Source organism: Triturus cristatus, chromosome 5_2, assembly GCF_964204655.1.
Source record: "Triturus cristatus chromosome 5_2, aTriCri1.1, whole genome shotgun sequence".
In the NCBI taxonomy this organism is placed as follows: Eukaryota; Metazoa; Chordata; class Amphibia; order Caudata; family Salamandridae; genus Triturus; species Triturus cristatus.
In genome coordinates this window covers 515688729-515705972 of record NC_140588.1, presented here as the reverse complement: position 1 = coordinate 515705972, position 17244 = coordinate 515688729, and the positions used below count along the sequence as shown (strand labels likewise).

Below are 17244 nucleotides of genomic sequence, written 5' to 3'. Positions count from 1 at the left end.
CCCTAGACCATATATATATCCTCCTTGTGGGTTGTGGCTACTCCTGGGTATATTCTGCATAATTTCCAAGATGTGACGTACGCCTTATGCAATATATTGAACTGACTATATTTGAAGCAGACGCCACAAGATATTCTGCGGGGGTATTCCAGCACATTTTAGCCCTACCTCCATCTCCCATTTAACTCACAATGGCTGAAGGGTTATCCCTGTGTAGCTTTGTATAGCCATGTAATACATCACAGCATATCCCTCTGTATATAAGCAGTTATTTGTACTATAGATATGTACCGATATAAGTTTATTGCTTTGTGTAAACGTGTAGAATAATTATGTTTTAAAACAAATTAATAAAATGAATTTTAAAGTACAACAACACTTGAAAGCCGGAATTTATTTAATGCATCTTTAATCTACATATACATCCTTCCTTTATGCATCTATATACTTTCCATGTACTTATGGATCTATATATTTATTGTTTTTCTGCTAATTCAGCATATCCAATGCACTACCCTATTTCACACCCTATACCTCTATAAATATACCCTCTACCTCCACTCTCTCAGTTATCCCAAACCCCACACCACTACTATGACCCCCAAAATAACCCTTTCTAGAATATTCCCTACTCTACCCCTCCTTGCATCATCTCATACCTCTTTGACAATACAGATCCCCCAAAACAAGCCTTTCTAAACCCTTCTCTCGGACTCTTTCCATCCACATCCCTTTTACTCATCCCAAGCCTCCTCCTACTGCTATGACCTCCAAAACAATCAAACAAACAAAAAAGTCTAAATCCTTCCCTCTTCTGTCTAAGGAACAGCAAAGACTTCAAGCTCTTCTGCCATCAGCACTGGGAACTGTGTGTTTTGTGCTGCAACAGAAGAAAAAACAACCCGACGCCGTTAACGACGCCACTGCCGACTCCATGTCCTGAAGGCACCCTGACCCTGGTCTCACCGACAACGCCTGCTGACGCCGCCACCGAGCCACTGCTTGCCCCACGACCTGTGGGCACCGCACTCCGCACCGCCTCGCTTCACGACGATACCTTGGTATCCCCGACGACGCTCCACACCTAAATCGATGCCGCTGCTTGCCCCGTGGTTCAAGGGCACCGCTCGTAAAGCTACACGACGCCCCACCCTCATCCCGCACCGCAGCCTTGGCCTACCGATGTCGGCACCATCAACTCCAGTTCTTCAGCGCTTCAGCAACGCCGCCGCCGCTACTTGCACCGTGACCAGCCAGCACCGTGACCAGCACCGCACCGCACCCCGACCCTGGTCTCACCGACGCCGCCATCTGACGCTGCCACCGAGCCGCTGCTCACACAGCGACCAGAGGGCATCGCAAGCCGCACTTCGCACTGCAGCACCAGACGCCTGCCAGCGCTCCTGACTTCAACCACAAGGAGTTTGATCTGCAACGCGTGTGACTTCAAGGGCCCGACGACTCCTGCACCGACCTCCAGAACTGATGCCTTCGGACGGCGTGCTTTCGGAAGCTCAACGAGCGGTCGCCGATGCCCTGCATTTCTAAAGGTACTGTTTTGCGTGTCTTCCCGACACCGTAGCTGGCCCGCGACGCTGTGGTCAACCAGAACTGTTTGGATGTGTTTGTTCACGATGCTGTGATAGCCCCAGAGGGAGCTATCGACTTCAAGGAACTATTTTTCAAGGTTATTGTGATAACTGAAGATTTCTTAATACTGTATGGTGGATTTTTATCATTTTTGGTCTTGTCTTATGTATATAAAAATATTGGATATTTTTCTACACCGGTGTAGTGTCCTTTTGTAGTGCTTACGCTGTATTACTGTTGGTTATGTGCAAATGCTTTACACACTGCCTCTAAGATAAGCCTGACTGCTCGTGCCAAGCTTCCAAGGGGATGAGGAGGGGTTATTTTAGGAGTGTAACTTCCTTATCCTGACTAGGAAGAAGGGTCCCTATTTAGACAAAGGTACCTACCTCTGACAACTAGAGACCCCCATTTCTAACACTAATCCTTCCAGAGTAGCATGCTACTCACCGAAAAAGCGCTTTAACACCTCATAGGGGTAGCAAGCACTATATAAATGAAAACCTTTTACCTCTATCCCTACGCTACCCTTCTCAATCCAAATAACTGACTAACATATCCACCACTCAAATTACTTTCTTATTTCACTATACTAACTCACCACTAATCCTTTATGGGTTCCAGAGTAGCTTGCTACTTGCCAAAAAAACGCTTCCACACCCCATCAGGGATAACAAGCGCTATATAAATGCAAACCTTTTTCCCTTTTTTATCCATCCGCTATCTTTCTGAATCCAAATAACTGACTAATATATCCACCACTCAACTTACTGTCATATTTCAATATACTAATTCAACACCAATCCATTATGGGTTCCGGAGCAGCATTCTACGCGCCGAAAAAACGCTTTGACGCCTCATCAGGGTTAGTAAGCGCTATATAAATGCAATTACAATACAATATATTTCCTGCTGCTCCCCTTTGTGTATACTGTCTATATCACTGCATGTGTCTGAAGCTCTGTTTTGTATGCCATCCCACTGAGTCTGCAATGCATGTACAATTCTAGCATATAATAGGAACTGACCAGTGTGCAACACATAATTGTCCAACATCTGGATGCTGTGTAACGTTTTCTCCTGATACAGATCCCCTAGTGTACTTCTGCCTACGTCTGACTTCCCAATTTGTTAGGTTTCTGGAGGTGAGTATGCTGGCTTTGGTGGGGAGACCCTTAAGGGGCAGTGCTAAAGATTATGGTAGGGTTGTATGTGTATAAGTTATAGTGTGTTTCAAGCACCCCAGCACTGTCCAGACCAGGAGTAGAATGACTATGTGGCTGAGTGGCAGGAAACAGGATTGCATGCAAGTCCACATCCTGAAGCTGTGCCTTTATATCTTGTCTCCCCTGCCCACTGCAATTGCGCTACAAGGTAATAACCCTAGATGTTTAGGTCACCAAAGTCACGTCCCCTCATTGGCAGCATCAACTTAACTAGGTTTACCCACCATCACGCAGTTTCTAATATGAGGTCTCCAAGGAGTGTATCTAGTTCATCAAAATATTTCACGGTGATCAGTAGCGGTAAGTTCACAAAATAGTTAAGGAGCCTAGAAATCATCACCAATCTTGCTACTGAGATGGAGCCCATTATAGAACGTGACAGCATGGACCGGGAGGCAATCTGGGAGCGTACTGCCTTCTTTAAGTTGCCGTCCTGTAGATTTGCCTCTGTATGATACATGTTGATCCCTAAATACCGGAATGTACATGGTTCCCATTGGAATATCTCTTCACCCAGGATTACTTCATGATGGGGTAGTGACCCATTAAATGGGAATACACATGATGTGCCCCAATTGACTTTCAAGTCTAAGACATTACGGAATTTCAACAAAGTATCTGATACTGTTTTATGGTCCTCTGTAATATCCTGAATATATAAAAGCATATTGTTTGCATAAAAATAGATGGTATACTTTGACTCGCCTATCGGGATGCCCTATGGTGCCCCTTGAGTCCTCATTTTTGCCGCCAGTGGTTCTGCTAGGGAGAGCTATATCAGTGAGAGCAGGCATCCCTGCCTAGCACCCTCAACACTTCATACATTACGCGATATACAACAGCCCATACTGACTCTGGCTGTCAGTTTCGCATTGATCATTCATCTCCATATGCTGAATCTCTTAAGTACTTGTGTCACGTATTTACAGTGAAGAGGCAGAGATTCTGCCGTTTACGTGCAGCCAGGCCATTGGCAGTAATTAGAGCAGGCTGATAACTTTAATAAAGTTGGGACTCAGTCAGAGGTGTGTCAGTATGGTGAGGAGAAATGGCCATTCAAGAGAATCCTTAGTGGCGTCCAGGAATACCGCCGCTGCGTGCAAAGACAGATTAATGGTGTGGAGGAGAGCAAAAAAAGGAAGTGTGCAGATTTAAGGATGTGGATCTGCCAGGCACAAAGCCTGCCTGATCAGGTATCACCATCATTGGTAGGTAAGGAAAGAGGTGTGAAGTGAAAACCTCGGCATCGTACTCGATTCATCACTCGCCATGACCCGATAGGTCAACGCCGTCACCTCCAGCTGCTTCAACACCCTCCGCATCCTTCGAAACACCTTCAAATGGATCCCCCCTGAGACAAGGAAGACAGTCACCCACGCACTCATCATCAGGAAACGCTCTCTACGCCGGCATCAACAAATCCCTACTCCCCAAACTCCAGACGATACAAAACACCGCGGCGAGACTCGTCCTCGGCATCCCACGGCACGAACACATCAGCCAACACCTGCGGAGACTCCACTGGCTCCCTGTGGAGAAGAGAGTCACCTTCAAAATCCTCACCCATGCCTACAAATGCCTGCAAAACAGAGTATCCAAATACCTCAACGACAAAATAAACTTCCACGTGCCCAAACAAAACCTCCGATCTGCCAACCTCGCACTAGCTGGTACCCCACGCATACACAGAGCCATAGAAGGCGGAAGATCATTCTCCCACATTGCAGACAAAACCTGGAATGAGCTACTGACAGACATCAGATGTGCCCCCTCCCTGAACACCTTCAAGAAGACCCTCAAGACCTGGCTCTTCGGATGAAACGGATCTGCATCCCTCCCCCCCCCCCCTTCAGCGCCTTGATACTCTCACGGGGGAGTAGCGCGCTCTACAAATCCCTGAGTGATTGATTGAGTTTACTGAGTATTTTATTATCTGTGTTAATCATGGACAATAGACAACAGGAATCGCAATGGGGAGGGTTCTTGCCAGGTTTAAGGATTGTGACAATGATTACTTCACATAGGGAGGGAGGTAGGTAATGACCCAGTATAGTGTGATTCTTGGTAGAATGCAAGCAGGTGTGGGGCTAATAAGGGGGCATACTCCTTATAGAACGCTGAGATGAGGCCATCCAGGCCAGGTGCCCTATCTGCAGGCATTGCACCGATAACTATATTTCCTCAACTGTGGAAGGTTCATCCAAGACTAGTCTATGGCCATCATCCAGCCATAGTGGCTGGATCGAGTCTAGGTAAGCATTAAGGTCTGCGGCCCTGGGGGTTTAATAAGGAGAAGACAAAAAGTTAATCATGAGAGTTTATAGGGCCGCTGTGCCAGTGTGCGTCTGTGGGTGATCACCATGTACCTCAGTGATATAAACACTGGTCCATGGCTTGCGTAGTAGTATGGCGAGAGCCTTTCCCGGTCTGTCGCCCTCCCCGAAACGTCTGGCTCGCGACTCCCTCCCTAAGTAGGGAGTCTCCCTCTGTGTGGCCTCTTCAAATTCTGATAGCGTGCCTTAAATGCAGGCCAGCATGGAAGCCTTATGGATAGCCAAGTACCGAAGATCGAGCTCCCTAATCTCTTTCTCCAGGCATGTCAGGTCACTACACAGTGCACAGAGAACGCTGGCCTGTTTAGCAATGCATGCCCTTCGGATGACAACCTTAAAGGCCCTTAAATGCCTCGCACAGTGAGGAAAGTGAGATCTCCGCATTGTCATTATGTTTGAAGTAGTCCACTAGTGCTGTCCTGGTATCTTCACGAAACACCTGCTCACGCAGGGCTCCAGCAGAGAGTCTCCACGAAAATGCACGAGAGAGACTGTTGGGGAGCTGGAGTTTTAGTACAACCGGAGCGTGTTTCAAAAGTGTTCTATTTAGTGTGACATCTGGGTCAACCAAGTCATCAGATCCTGCAACGCCAGCCAATAGTCTTTGCGTGACCAAGAAGCATGAGCCGTTGTTATACTGATTCCCTCCTTGGGCCTCACATGAGTAAGTCGCCATAGGCCAGTAAGATCGAAATCGTCCATAATCAATTGCAGCTGAGCTGCAGCACGGGGCGAATAGAGTTGGTAACTGATGAGCATCTCTACTTCGCGGCCAGAATTAGAGTAATATGCAAAATGCTTTTCCCCAACCCATCCAGATCATAAACACGCCTGTGCACCTTCTGTGAGTTATAGTTCTTGCAAAAAGCAGATGTCAATAGATTCTTTGCAAGCATGCAAAGACCAGGCGTGCCTTGTGACGATCATTGAGCACCCAGACATTCCATGTCACAGCTCTAATCGACCGCATGAATTTCTGAACAAAATCAAACCGTACTTACCACACAAGCGCTGGTGTTATCTAGATTAGACTATGAGAATGCCACCCTCAAAGACACTGCGAAATCCCACATCATTCTCTTTTGGACCAACCTCAATGCAGCAGCCAGAATAGTCACATGAATAATAAATAAATAAATAAATAAATAAATAAATAAAACAAACAAAATCGACCACCATTCCCCTGCCCTGAAAGAACTGACCTGGCTCCCAATTTAAGCTCGCTTCAGTTTTAGAACACCCTGTCCAACTCAGAATGCCCTTCTCACTGGCAAACCAGCTGACCTCGCCTCTGAACTCAAAAGGCAGGTCAAACAAGAAATCTAAGGCGCTCTAACCCCTTACTCCTCATTCCGATTCAACTGTTCGGTCAATACTTGTTATTCTTTGAACATGTACTGATGTAAAGCACTCTGATACACCCAGGTCTTGCCAGCACTATATAAAACTCTTAAGTAAATAAAAATAAATAATAAATAAGGCTGAGAAAGGAAGCAGTGACCGTCCAGCCTATAATCCAGGGTAAGAATTGTGGAAAGCATAGGCTAAGTAACACAGAAGCAGAAAGTTGAAGATAGAGTAAGCAGCCCAGAGGCTGCAACCAAAACCCACAATGAACATAACCCCCCAACACCCACTTTGGTCCCACAATCGGATCAAATGCACCATACCCACCCAATCATAGAACCCCAACTATAGTGAGTTGAGTCAATATTGGGAATCATTCCAAAGGGGCAATCTAGGAGACCGGCACCCCACCCGACTAAATATAGCTGGGTGGCCGGAGGAGGGGGGTATGAGAATGTAACCCAGGAGCCTCCCAGGGGTTAGGTTACCAGGCATTTTGAAACATGGCCTGGAGTCAGACCCCAAGGCGGCAAGCTAAAGCAATGAGTCGAAGGTGTAGACTTCAAATGGTAGCCCACTAGCCCTCTAGTCCAATCAAGAGAAATATTGTGACAATTCTAATGTTTGAAGACCACAGTAGGCGTGGAATGGAGACTGCAGATTATTCAGTCTCGCTAAGGCTTGCACCAGGCCGTTCTTGATCACATCTGGGCGACGCCGTCATCTTTAAAGGGATTGTCTTCACAAACTTAGGGGCTTTTTTTGTATCAGTGAGAACAAGTGTCTTACCAGCGTGGGTGATCCGCAATTTGGCGGGGTACATCAACGCTGAAGGGCTCTCTTAACCGGCAGCAAATCTCTTCATGCTGACTGAACGGTTGTAGTAAATTCCAGGAATATGGAGTGTTCAGCCCTTTTGTAATTCAGCAGTTTCTGTTCCCTTGCAAAGCGCAGGGAGGTCTCCCGGTCTCTGTAATTTAACAATCGAGCAATGATGGGGCAAAGCGCCATGCCGGGCGGCTGCCTAGGACTAAGTGATCTGTATGCCCTCTCTACTGTGAGCATGGGTGAATGGTCAGTTCCGAAAAGTGTGCATAGCATATCTTCTACAATGCCCTCCATCCTGACCATCTCAGTCGACTCTGGAACCCCAATAATTCTTAAATTGTTTTGTCTTGAATGGGCGTTCAGGTCTTCGTTCTTGTTACGTATCACTTCAAGTACCTTTCCCATTCGTAGGGGTTTTCATTTGTCAACAGTGAGCTCATCCTCAGCTTCAGCCGTGCAGTGTTCCAGCTGGTCAAGGCGGTCATCAGGTTTGTTGTTTATTATTTTGCCCTAAAGTCGATCGAACCGGTCAGCCAGAAGGTCAATTTTGGTGTAAATGCTGTTAAATTCTGCTTTAAATCCATAAACATGGATTGGAAGTCTTGATCTGGGGTGTCACTACCTGTGCTAGGCGTCCGTCCCCCCCCCCTCCAGGGGAGGTTACAATTAGTGGTCGTTAGACCTAGTGGCATCATCAAATGCTGTCTTTATTGTAATGCTGCTCCTTAGTCACTAGGGTGGACCTTTTAGCCATGCACATTATTCATATTAAATAAAAGAGATGGAGGGGAGGAAAGAAGGGGTGTGCCTCTTACTTGCCGTGGCTTTCTTTCTGAGGGCCCCCTCCGAGTCACCTGCCGCAACTGGTATGCCCAAAATGCTCATTACTCAAATTATCCAATGGAGGGATCTGATTAAGGTAGCACCAGGGCTCCCCTTTTCGTGTTTCTCAAGTGTCTGGGAACCCGATAGGTTATCCCGTAACTCTGTAGTTCTATTTTCTCTTTCCTGCCTCTATGTCCACGTTATTGCGCTATGCAGGCTGCCAGTAATAGTGATGCATAGGCAATCAGCAGGCCTCTTACTGCCCTCTCTAGCTAACAAAGGCTCCTTGCTTTCAGGGAATTATAGTAGACACCCTCTGGCCCCACAGCAGGCGTATGGACCCACAGCTCTTTTGCTCCTTCTTTGCCCATGCTGCCTCAGTCAATACTGCTGTATAGCTGTTCCTGTCCCACATGCCGCTCACCTCCCATCACCGAGTCTGCTTTCAGGCTGGGATCACCCCACGTTCTTTTTGGTCCAGCGTTAGGCCACGACAGGTATCTAATCCTAAGTGCCCATTGACGTCAGGACCCGGTGCCCACCTAATAGCCCCTCTTGGCCTTCAGTGGTGAGCAGTCTCTGCATCAGCTCCATGGGCGGAGCTCATTCACCAGTTCAGAATGCCGGGTCGCTGAGTCACTCCTAAGCCATGTGCTCTGCCATATTACCCATTCTGGTCTTGAGTGGGGCATAGGCTCAACTGCGCCCCTCAGTAGACTTCCAGGCATTTTTGGGGGGTCTTCTCCCTTCTTTTCGTGGGCTTTGCAGGTTCCTTCCTCTTTAGATGGAGTTGGATTGATCGGCAGAGGACAAAACCTCTTCATTTTGAGCCTATCATCTTGAGATCCAATACCCCATCATGCAAACAGCCTAAATTGAACAAATGAATTGCCTTTTAGGTCAGTAAAAAATGAAAATGTTTGTTTTTTTAACCAACGCAAAAGTTAAATACATGATAATTCATCATTTAAGTTAAGAAAAAAATCTCCACTGGGGCACAATAGTAGTTCCACACAGTGCTTGCAAGCAGTTTTGTAGTTTTATAGAGCTGTAAAATAATCCATACTACTACACAACTTCAATTTATTAATTTACAATGGCACTGACGAAAGAAGAGGCATGTCCTTCAAAGATTCATACCTAGGACTTCTAGACCAATGCCGATCTCTAAATACCTCCAAAGAGTGAGAGGACAAAATATTCTTGCCTGCACCGTATTCTCCCTCTATACAGATATAACCACCAATAGAGGCTGCTTGACCATGATGTGGTACAAAACATGTAAAGTCATTTTTGACCATAAAAAAATCTATTCTTTTACCATCCTGTCATCATAAAACTTGTTCAGTAAAAGGAAGCTGAACCTTCACCCACACGTGGTGGCATGCTTTGTCATCAGGCCATTCCTCACCTTGGACAGCTGTGAGTGTCCTGCATTGGACTTCCTTTGGGGCAGAAGCACTTAAATTCAATTCTGTGAAAACTCCTGCGATCAAGGACTGGGGTCATGATACTTTCGTTGAAATAGAGGTTTCAGTTTCAAGGTAATTTGTGTTATCTCCACTGAAACCCATAAGGCAAATGACGCAAGGGTCCACCTCATACTGCTTTTTATCTCCATGGATACATGAATACTTGTAGAAACATTCTAAAATAAACAAATGGAGAACAAATGTGAATTGCTACACTATATAACTGCTTGTTAAAGGTAAATAATGTTTTCCATTTGCAGAAGGTGCTGCTGAAGAACACATGTACTTATAGTGGGAAGCAACACTCAATTCGCTAAAATAGTGGATTGAAATCAGAAGTGTGAGGTTATGTCAAAGGGTTTTCAGTACAGTTTGCTTGACCTCTGCACATTGTTGGGCATCAACAGCCTCACAGTAAAATTTAGAGAATGTGTGATCAAGAAGCATCATTAAATATTAATGCTAGTGGGAGAGAAAGGCCATTGTGGCTTCTTTTGTACAAGTGTATTGTGCTTCAAGTACAAAATGAAGCATGCTTTGGCATAACAAGTTTAGATGCACTTAAAATTCCACCTGTTAAACTAGCTTTTGAAATAGGATTGCAGAGTGACTGCGCAAATGTAAGAAGAAACAGTTGCATGGTTTTCCTTAAGAGTTAACCATGAACTCCTTACTATATAAATCATGGTTATTTAAAAATCTAAGGTTTGTAGTGCTTTTTCTGCCATTGGTTGTGGTTGCAGAACAAAATTACAAGTCAGTAGACTGATACAAATGAAATAGCAAGATATGAGGGTTCACCCTGAGGAAAAGACAGTTTTGGAGCACCTGCAGAAACGCTGCATCCACTTGGAGTTCAGTGACTCTCCTAAGAGAGGTGATGATAAGAAGGAAAACTAACTTCCATGAGAGGAATTGCTGGAGATGCAAATGAGGGGACTCAAATTGGAGGGTGGGCAAAAAGCCACTAAAGACAATAATAAGGTCCCATTATGGGACAAGGAACTGTCTTGGGCGTGTAAAGGATTACACTTTTACAGCCTCCAATTAAAAGCTTTAGCAACAAACTGCACTCTCATAGATGAGTCTGCTCCGGACTTGTGGAGGTGTTTCATATAGCAAATAATATGGTTTACCTTCACCGCTAGGGGCTGTACGTTAAGATTGATAAAGCAGTGTAGAAATCTCGTCCATTTGGCTGCACAACATGCTCATGTAGTAGGTTTTTAACTTTTCTGAGTATGTTAATGCATTCTTGAGGAAGCTGTAAATATCCATACTCGATCTCAGGTGCTAAATTTCAATGCGGAGTTCCTTTCGGTTGGGTGCTCCAATTTGCCTTTTTGTGAGGGTGGACAGACATCTCTTAGGAAGAGAGAGAACCATGCTTGTTATGCCTACGATGGGGCAATGAGAATCATCATTATTGGTGTTTGATGCACTTGCCAAACTACACACTGAATCAGTGGTATTAAGGGAAAAGGGAACGCAAATATCCTTGAACAGCTGTTCTATAGGGCACTGCTCAGCGTCTGCAGGGGGATGATACCTGGAAGCAAAATTATCACATTTTGCATTCTCATGTGTATCAAACTGGCCTAGTGTTGGCATGCCGCAACAATTGAGTATGGGTGGGTGGGGGGGGGGATCTCCCATTCATATGTTTGTTGGAGACTTTTGCCAAGGAGAGATGCAAAGTGACTGTCTATCCCTGGGAGATGTTGCGCCAGGCAAGGACACTTGATGGCTAATTGCACAGTACCAGATTATCTGGGTACGCCTTGACAAGTGTATTGAGCGTGTGCCCTCTTGTTTCTATATACAGTAAGCGGCAGTCATGTTGTCCGTTAAAATAGAGCCACCTTGTTATACATTCTGAAATGAATAGCTCAGAAAGCAAACTGTGCTACCAAGAGTTTCAAAGATTTTAGGCAATATTGTTGTGTGAACCACTGACCATGATTTATGAGGTCGTCCATTGGTGTTCCTCCAACATATGAGGGAGGCATCCATAATGATGGCCAACTACACCTGTGAAGCAAGAAACGACTTGCCCAGTAATGAATTGTTCACGTTCCACTTTGCAGTTTATGCTGAACACTGCACTGCACCAAAACTAGTTCTTCCCAAATTCCAATCACTTGTGACCACTGCTTGGAAAGGTACTCTGGTAGAGGTATTGTGAGGTATTGTGCATGAATTATCCTCTTTATTAGCCTGTCATTCAGGTATGGAAAGATAGGAGCGTGTGCTGCCATCACAGCTACAGATCTGGTGAACACTCTAGAGGTCTGCAGGGGGCTGCAGTGACCCCAAATGGAAATACTTACGAATTGCAATGTTCATCATGCTCAACGGCGTAGCAGGCGTGCTATCTTGGTTCAGGCTCCGTCCATGTGCGCAGTGTATATGTGTCACAAGAAGGAGCCTCATCAGGTCCCTCAACAAGATGCACAGCAAATGAATGTGTCCAAAATGTCAACCATTTTATTATATTTTTATTCCATATTTATTCCAATGCTTTTTCATATTTCATCTTTCCATTTTTCATTCATATTGTTTATCAATATCTTTACAAGTGCCTCTTAAGGCTCTCTCTTAGCAGCAGTAGAGGGTTCTCTATTCCTCCTGATGCTTCCTCTTTGCATGACACCCATTGCATTTACCCCAGAGGAAGGGAATTATCCCGAAATGTATTGGGTATCACGTAAAGAGGAATATGGAACCCTCTAGTGCTGCTAACAGAAAGCCTTAGGAGGCACTTGTAAAGATATTGATAAACAATATCAATGAAAACGAGAAAGATGAAATATGAAAAAGCATTGGATTAAATATGGAATACTATTGGAACAAAATATAAAAAAATGGTTGAAATTTGGACACATTAATTTGTTGAGGGAACTGACGATACTTCTGCTGTGATATAAATACTTTGAATTGGTAATAAACTCCACTTACCTCAATCTGCGATACTCGCCTGAGCCATGTGCGTATGAATATTGAAGTAGACGTCCTTGAGATAGAGGGTCACCATAAGGTCTCGTACTATGAGCAGTGTAATGACAACCTGTCGAGTCATCCTCTTGAAATGATTAGACATAATGTAGCTGTTCAGCACTATTCAGATCAAGGATCAGCTGTAGTCCGTCCATCGTGGAGATTAGGAAGTACAGGCAACAGAATAATACACCTCTGTTTTGTACTGGGACAATTTCTCTTTCTCTTACTCCTTTGAAAAAGAGCATCTACACAGCCTGGTGTAACAATTTTTGCTGAGGTTGTGGTGGCGGGAGGGAGATTTGGAGGTGTGGTGTGGATTCTGTTTAGTACCCACGGGCAATGGTGAGGAGAGTATCCACCGATATGAGGTTATCAGCTCCCCATTGGGGGAGGTAAAACCCCAGTCTTGTCCACCACGTCATTTAATGTAAGGTGGTTTTGTAGAGCGCTGCCCATCACCCGTGAGAGTATCCAGGCGCAGAGTAGATGAGAGTAGGCATGGTGGGGCGATGGGTCTGAATACAGGCAGTCTAGATGGTCCTACAAGAAGACTAAATAAATAGGCAGGTCTTCAGCTTCTTGCGGAATTCAAGAAGTGAGGAAGAGGCCCTGATATGTTGGGGGTGGTCGTTCTAGGATTTGGCTGCTTGGTAGGAGAATGATTGATCTCCCACTCTGCTACTGTGGATATGGGGTGTGTGTGTGCGCAAGTGAGAGTGATGCTGGGGTGTTGGTTAGTCAGTGTTGGTCAATGACCACAGAAGTACTCCTGCTTCCCTCGAGTCAGCCATTGTACTGAATCCTCCCCCGGGATGCCTTTCTTGTATGCATTACTGTTGCTGACCTTCCTGAAAGGAGTGCTGTAGCAGATGCTGCAGCCAAGGCACTATGGGTGGTGGTTTGGATGCTGAATGGGTTTGTGGATGGCGGAAACCAGTACTTTTCAGGACACCCACTACATTACCATAGTCCATATCTTTGTTTAAATGTTCTTCAACCTCTCGCCCACCTTTTACACAAATAGATATTGGCTGTCTAATAGCAGGCCCATGAGGTGATGCTGGACTTCAGGGAGAAGGCTTAATCCTCCGAGTCAAGAATGTAGTCATAAAAGGATGCTGGTGTTAAATTTCTTGGAGGCACTATCCACAATATCGAGGGCACACTTTATGTTGGCAATGGAGATTTATTTCCCCTTCTGCACAGTCCCCTCCTTTCCCTTTTTAATGTGTGCCTTGAGCAGATGTTCCATATCTTCCCATTGACACCTGATGTACCAGTCATCCAACAGTGTCATGGAGTTGGCAATGTGTTATTGGGTAGCCACAGTCATTGCAACACTCTTTCCTCTTAATATTCTTATTGGTGGTACATGATCAGAAATGAACAAGGGCTCTTGGGGTGCAGCCTTAAACACTGTCTCCATTAATGTCTTTGTAGGGTCTTTGAAGATGTCTGTGGAATACATCGGCATGGACAAGAAATGTATGAAATGCTCAGTTTATGGTGCACTGTTGCTTTGACTATTACTGCATTGTAGGCAGAGGGGTTGTCTGGCGTCAAAACCTGGCGGGACAGGGCTCTTAAGGCAGTTTGTCCTGAGGCTCGGCTCTCTAGCTATGCCAGACGTCTTCCTGCTGGTCAGTTGGCTCTGGGGCCTGATACATGGGTAGTAGGTTAGTTAAAATATCTTGGTCAGACTCAAAGGCAATTAAGTGAGGTGGAGAGAAAGGTAGTGGTGGTAGAATGGTGTCTGACATTTTCTTTAAAAGATTTGAAAAAACACTAAGCTTCTCTGAAACTGCCCCTTTGAGGATATGTTTGTGTTCTTTGTGTGATGGCTGTATGTTGGAAGGGCAGAACAAGATGGAGATCTGTATCTGGTTGAACTGAAATAATCCTCTGCCTAGCATAAGGCTGTTCACTTGTCTTGTGATGAGGATATGGTGTACTTCGAGATGAAGCTGTTTGGTGGTGCTCAGTGCTGAAACCTTGTTGTTATCCTCCTGGTTTGGAGGATCCATGCTTTGGCTGGGCAAACCACAGGAATTTATTATGGCTAGAGGAGTGGAATTCACCAAACTCTTCCCCACACTCAAGTCATTCTCATAAGAGTTTCACAGAGTTTCGTTTTGAAGCGTCCATGTTTGTGAATTTATTTTCAATGTCTTGAGACATTTTGGTTCCCATGTGCTCTGGCGTAGAATTTATTTTTCGTTGTGCAATGGTAATGGTAACTCACTGGTGGCAAAAAACAAATCTGAGGTGGAGTTTATGTCCTGGTAAATTGCGGGTCTCATGGGAGGTATCACAAGTCAGCATGAACCCTAAACAACATCTTCCAAGGACAACAACATGCAACGTCAAAGCCCGGCAAGAGTTGGCAGGAGTGAACACAGATTGTGAGATACATTTCTGTTATTGGAGCGCTCCCCAGCCTCCAAAGAACACCAAATTTGTAGGTCGAGCCTAGAGTCAGCGTGCATGCGCTACGAGGCATGCTGTATTGCAGTATGTACTTGTAGCCCTACCCACTCTCCGCCCATATTTGTCATTGGTAAATGCTGGCTTCTCATTTGTAATAGGCTTGTTAGACCCTCCTTAGTACAGCCTTGTCTTCATTTGTAACCTCTCATGAGGACTGGCCCTTTTACTTCGGTTGTTACACATATGCTTCAATTAGAGTCTGGGAGTACAATGTTTTTAATTGGCTATCGTCTGCCTGCAAACACACTCGCTCTCTCTCACAATGCTTCTTTAAAATGTAAGCAAAACGTCCGCCTAAAATGGGATAATGTCAGACGTGCTTTCTTTTACCTGAATATGGGTCTGCTTGTTTTGTTATAGTGGATTGTCAGCTGTCCATTGAGGTCACCATGGCCCTATGGCTTTAAACATATAATTGCTTATATTTCAAGCAGCTATATACTGTTTCGCTTAGATAGTTTATGATGCTCACTAGAGACCTCTAGGAGCAGCTTGCGGTACTGCACCTAGACATGCAGTGCTGGTGCCTTGCTCACTAAGGACCTCCAGGAGCAGCTTGCAGTACTGCACTGAGACATGCAGTGCTGGTGCCTTGCTCACTAGGGGCCTCACGAGCAGCTTGCGGTACTGCACCAAGACATGCAATGCTGGTGACTTGCTCAATAGGAACCTCTAGGAGCAGCTTGCGGTACTGCACTGATACATACAATGCTGGTTCCTGGCTCACTACGCAAGCATTTGCAATGCCCTAGGTCTCGTATTACTGAAAGTATGAGCTATTGGCCTTGCATTATTATTTGTAACGTCAATACCTCAGACTATCAGTAATGCGAGACCTATAGCATTGCAAATGCTTGTTTCCGTTGTTTTCTTGTAATATGTTGCTGCTTAGACAAAGCCATACGGCAACAACCTTGCTAAAACAGGCACCGGATTAAAATCTAGCTTCTTACAGTACCAGCAATTCAAACAGGTTTTCCTTCATTTACTTAGTTAAATCTAGCTAACAACAGATAATTAAGGTACTGCATTTCATTTTTATGATGCTTTGAAAGTGATTTTCAAGATTAAATGCACACATTCAACAGAGGCGACAATATGCAACTTAACCAATTTGCCATTACTAAGGAAAGATACAACAAACATGAAACGAACAGCAACAAAAAAAACAGTGCCAAAGAGGCAGGGAAAAAGTAACGGACAAGCCACAACCTGGCTCTCTTATTCCCACTGTCGTATTGGCTCCAGATCTATTCTGGCTCATTAGACATATAAAAGCTGGCACACATTATGCTACCAGTAAAGCACAACACAGAAAACAAACTAATATATCTCTAGGTGTGAAGGAAGTTTGTAAAAATGGTCCTGCGAAAACACACCAAGTTAAACTATTCCTAGCTTTTTAGTCGCCAACAAATGCATTCCAGAACTTCTCATCTTATTTTAAAAAATTATGTATGACCTGGGAAATATTAAAATGCTAAGTGTTTTAAGTTAAAAAAAAGTCAAGGATGGCTGAAGTTGTCACACATTGAATGTGGCCTATTAGCAGGTGTAAATATGTTCCATAAACAGTTATTGTAGGTGCTTCCTTTTTTAAATAGCTCAACAGAGGCATTTCCGATCTTTACCAAACAGGTAAAGCCCTCGTGAATATCTGTCAACATCTAAGAGCAAGACTTAGAGAACAAAATGGGGCAATTCAGTTACTCATTATCTTGCACTGGATATAAGGATGTTTTAAGTGGGAGAAAGCTAAAATGTAAATTTTTAGCTTGAAGATAATGTGTCTCCCACCTAAATTGGGAGTGTTGGCCTATATAATGATATACATCATAGGGACTACTAGAAAGGCCAATGAAAAAAGAGAATGTTATCAATAAGACTATGAAAATCAGAAGTAAATGGGTGCATAGGAGACTCTGAAATTACTCACAAAAACATGAACTGAATTAGATAACTGACAAATGAACTATGTGACCACTCTGAAATATCCTTCCACAAAAAAATTAAATGCCCTATTAAAAAATACATGTAGGATACCATATAGATGATGCAAATTCTGGGCCTTCCAGAAAACAAGCTTTCTAAATAGGACTGTGTGCGGGAAACTGACGCTGAAAGCATTTAAGACTT

At 44.5% G+C, this 17244-nt stretch overlaps 1 protein-coding gene across 3 annotated transcripts in view; it reads right to left on the bottom strand.

The window, feature by feature from the left end:
• Nucleotides 1-17244, bottom strand: part of TRANK1 (tetratricopeptide repeat and ankyrin repeat containing 1) — a 1100402-nt gene that overhangs the window by 337010 nt on the left and 746148 nt on the right. The window lies entirely within an intron of this gene.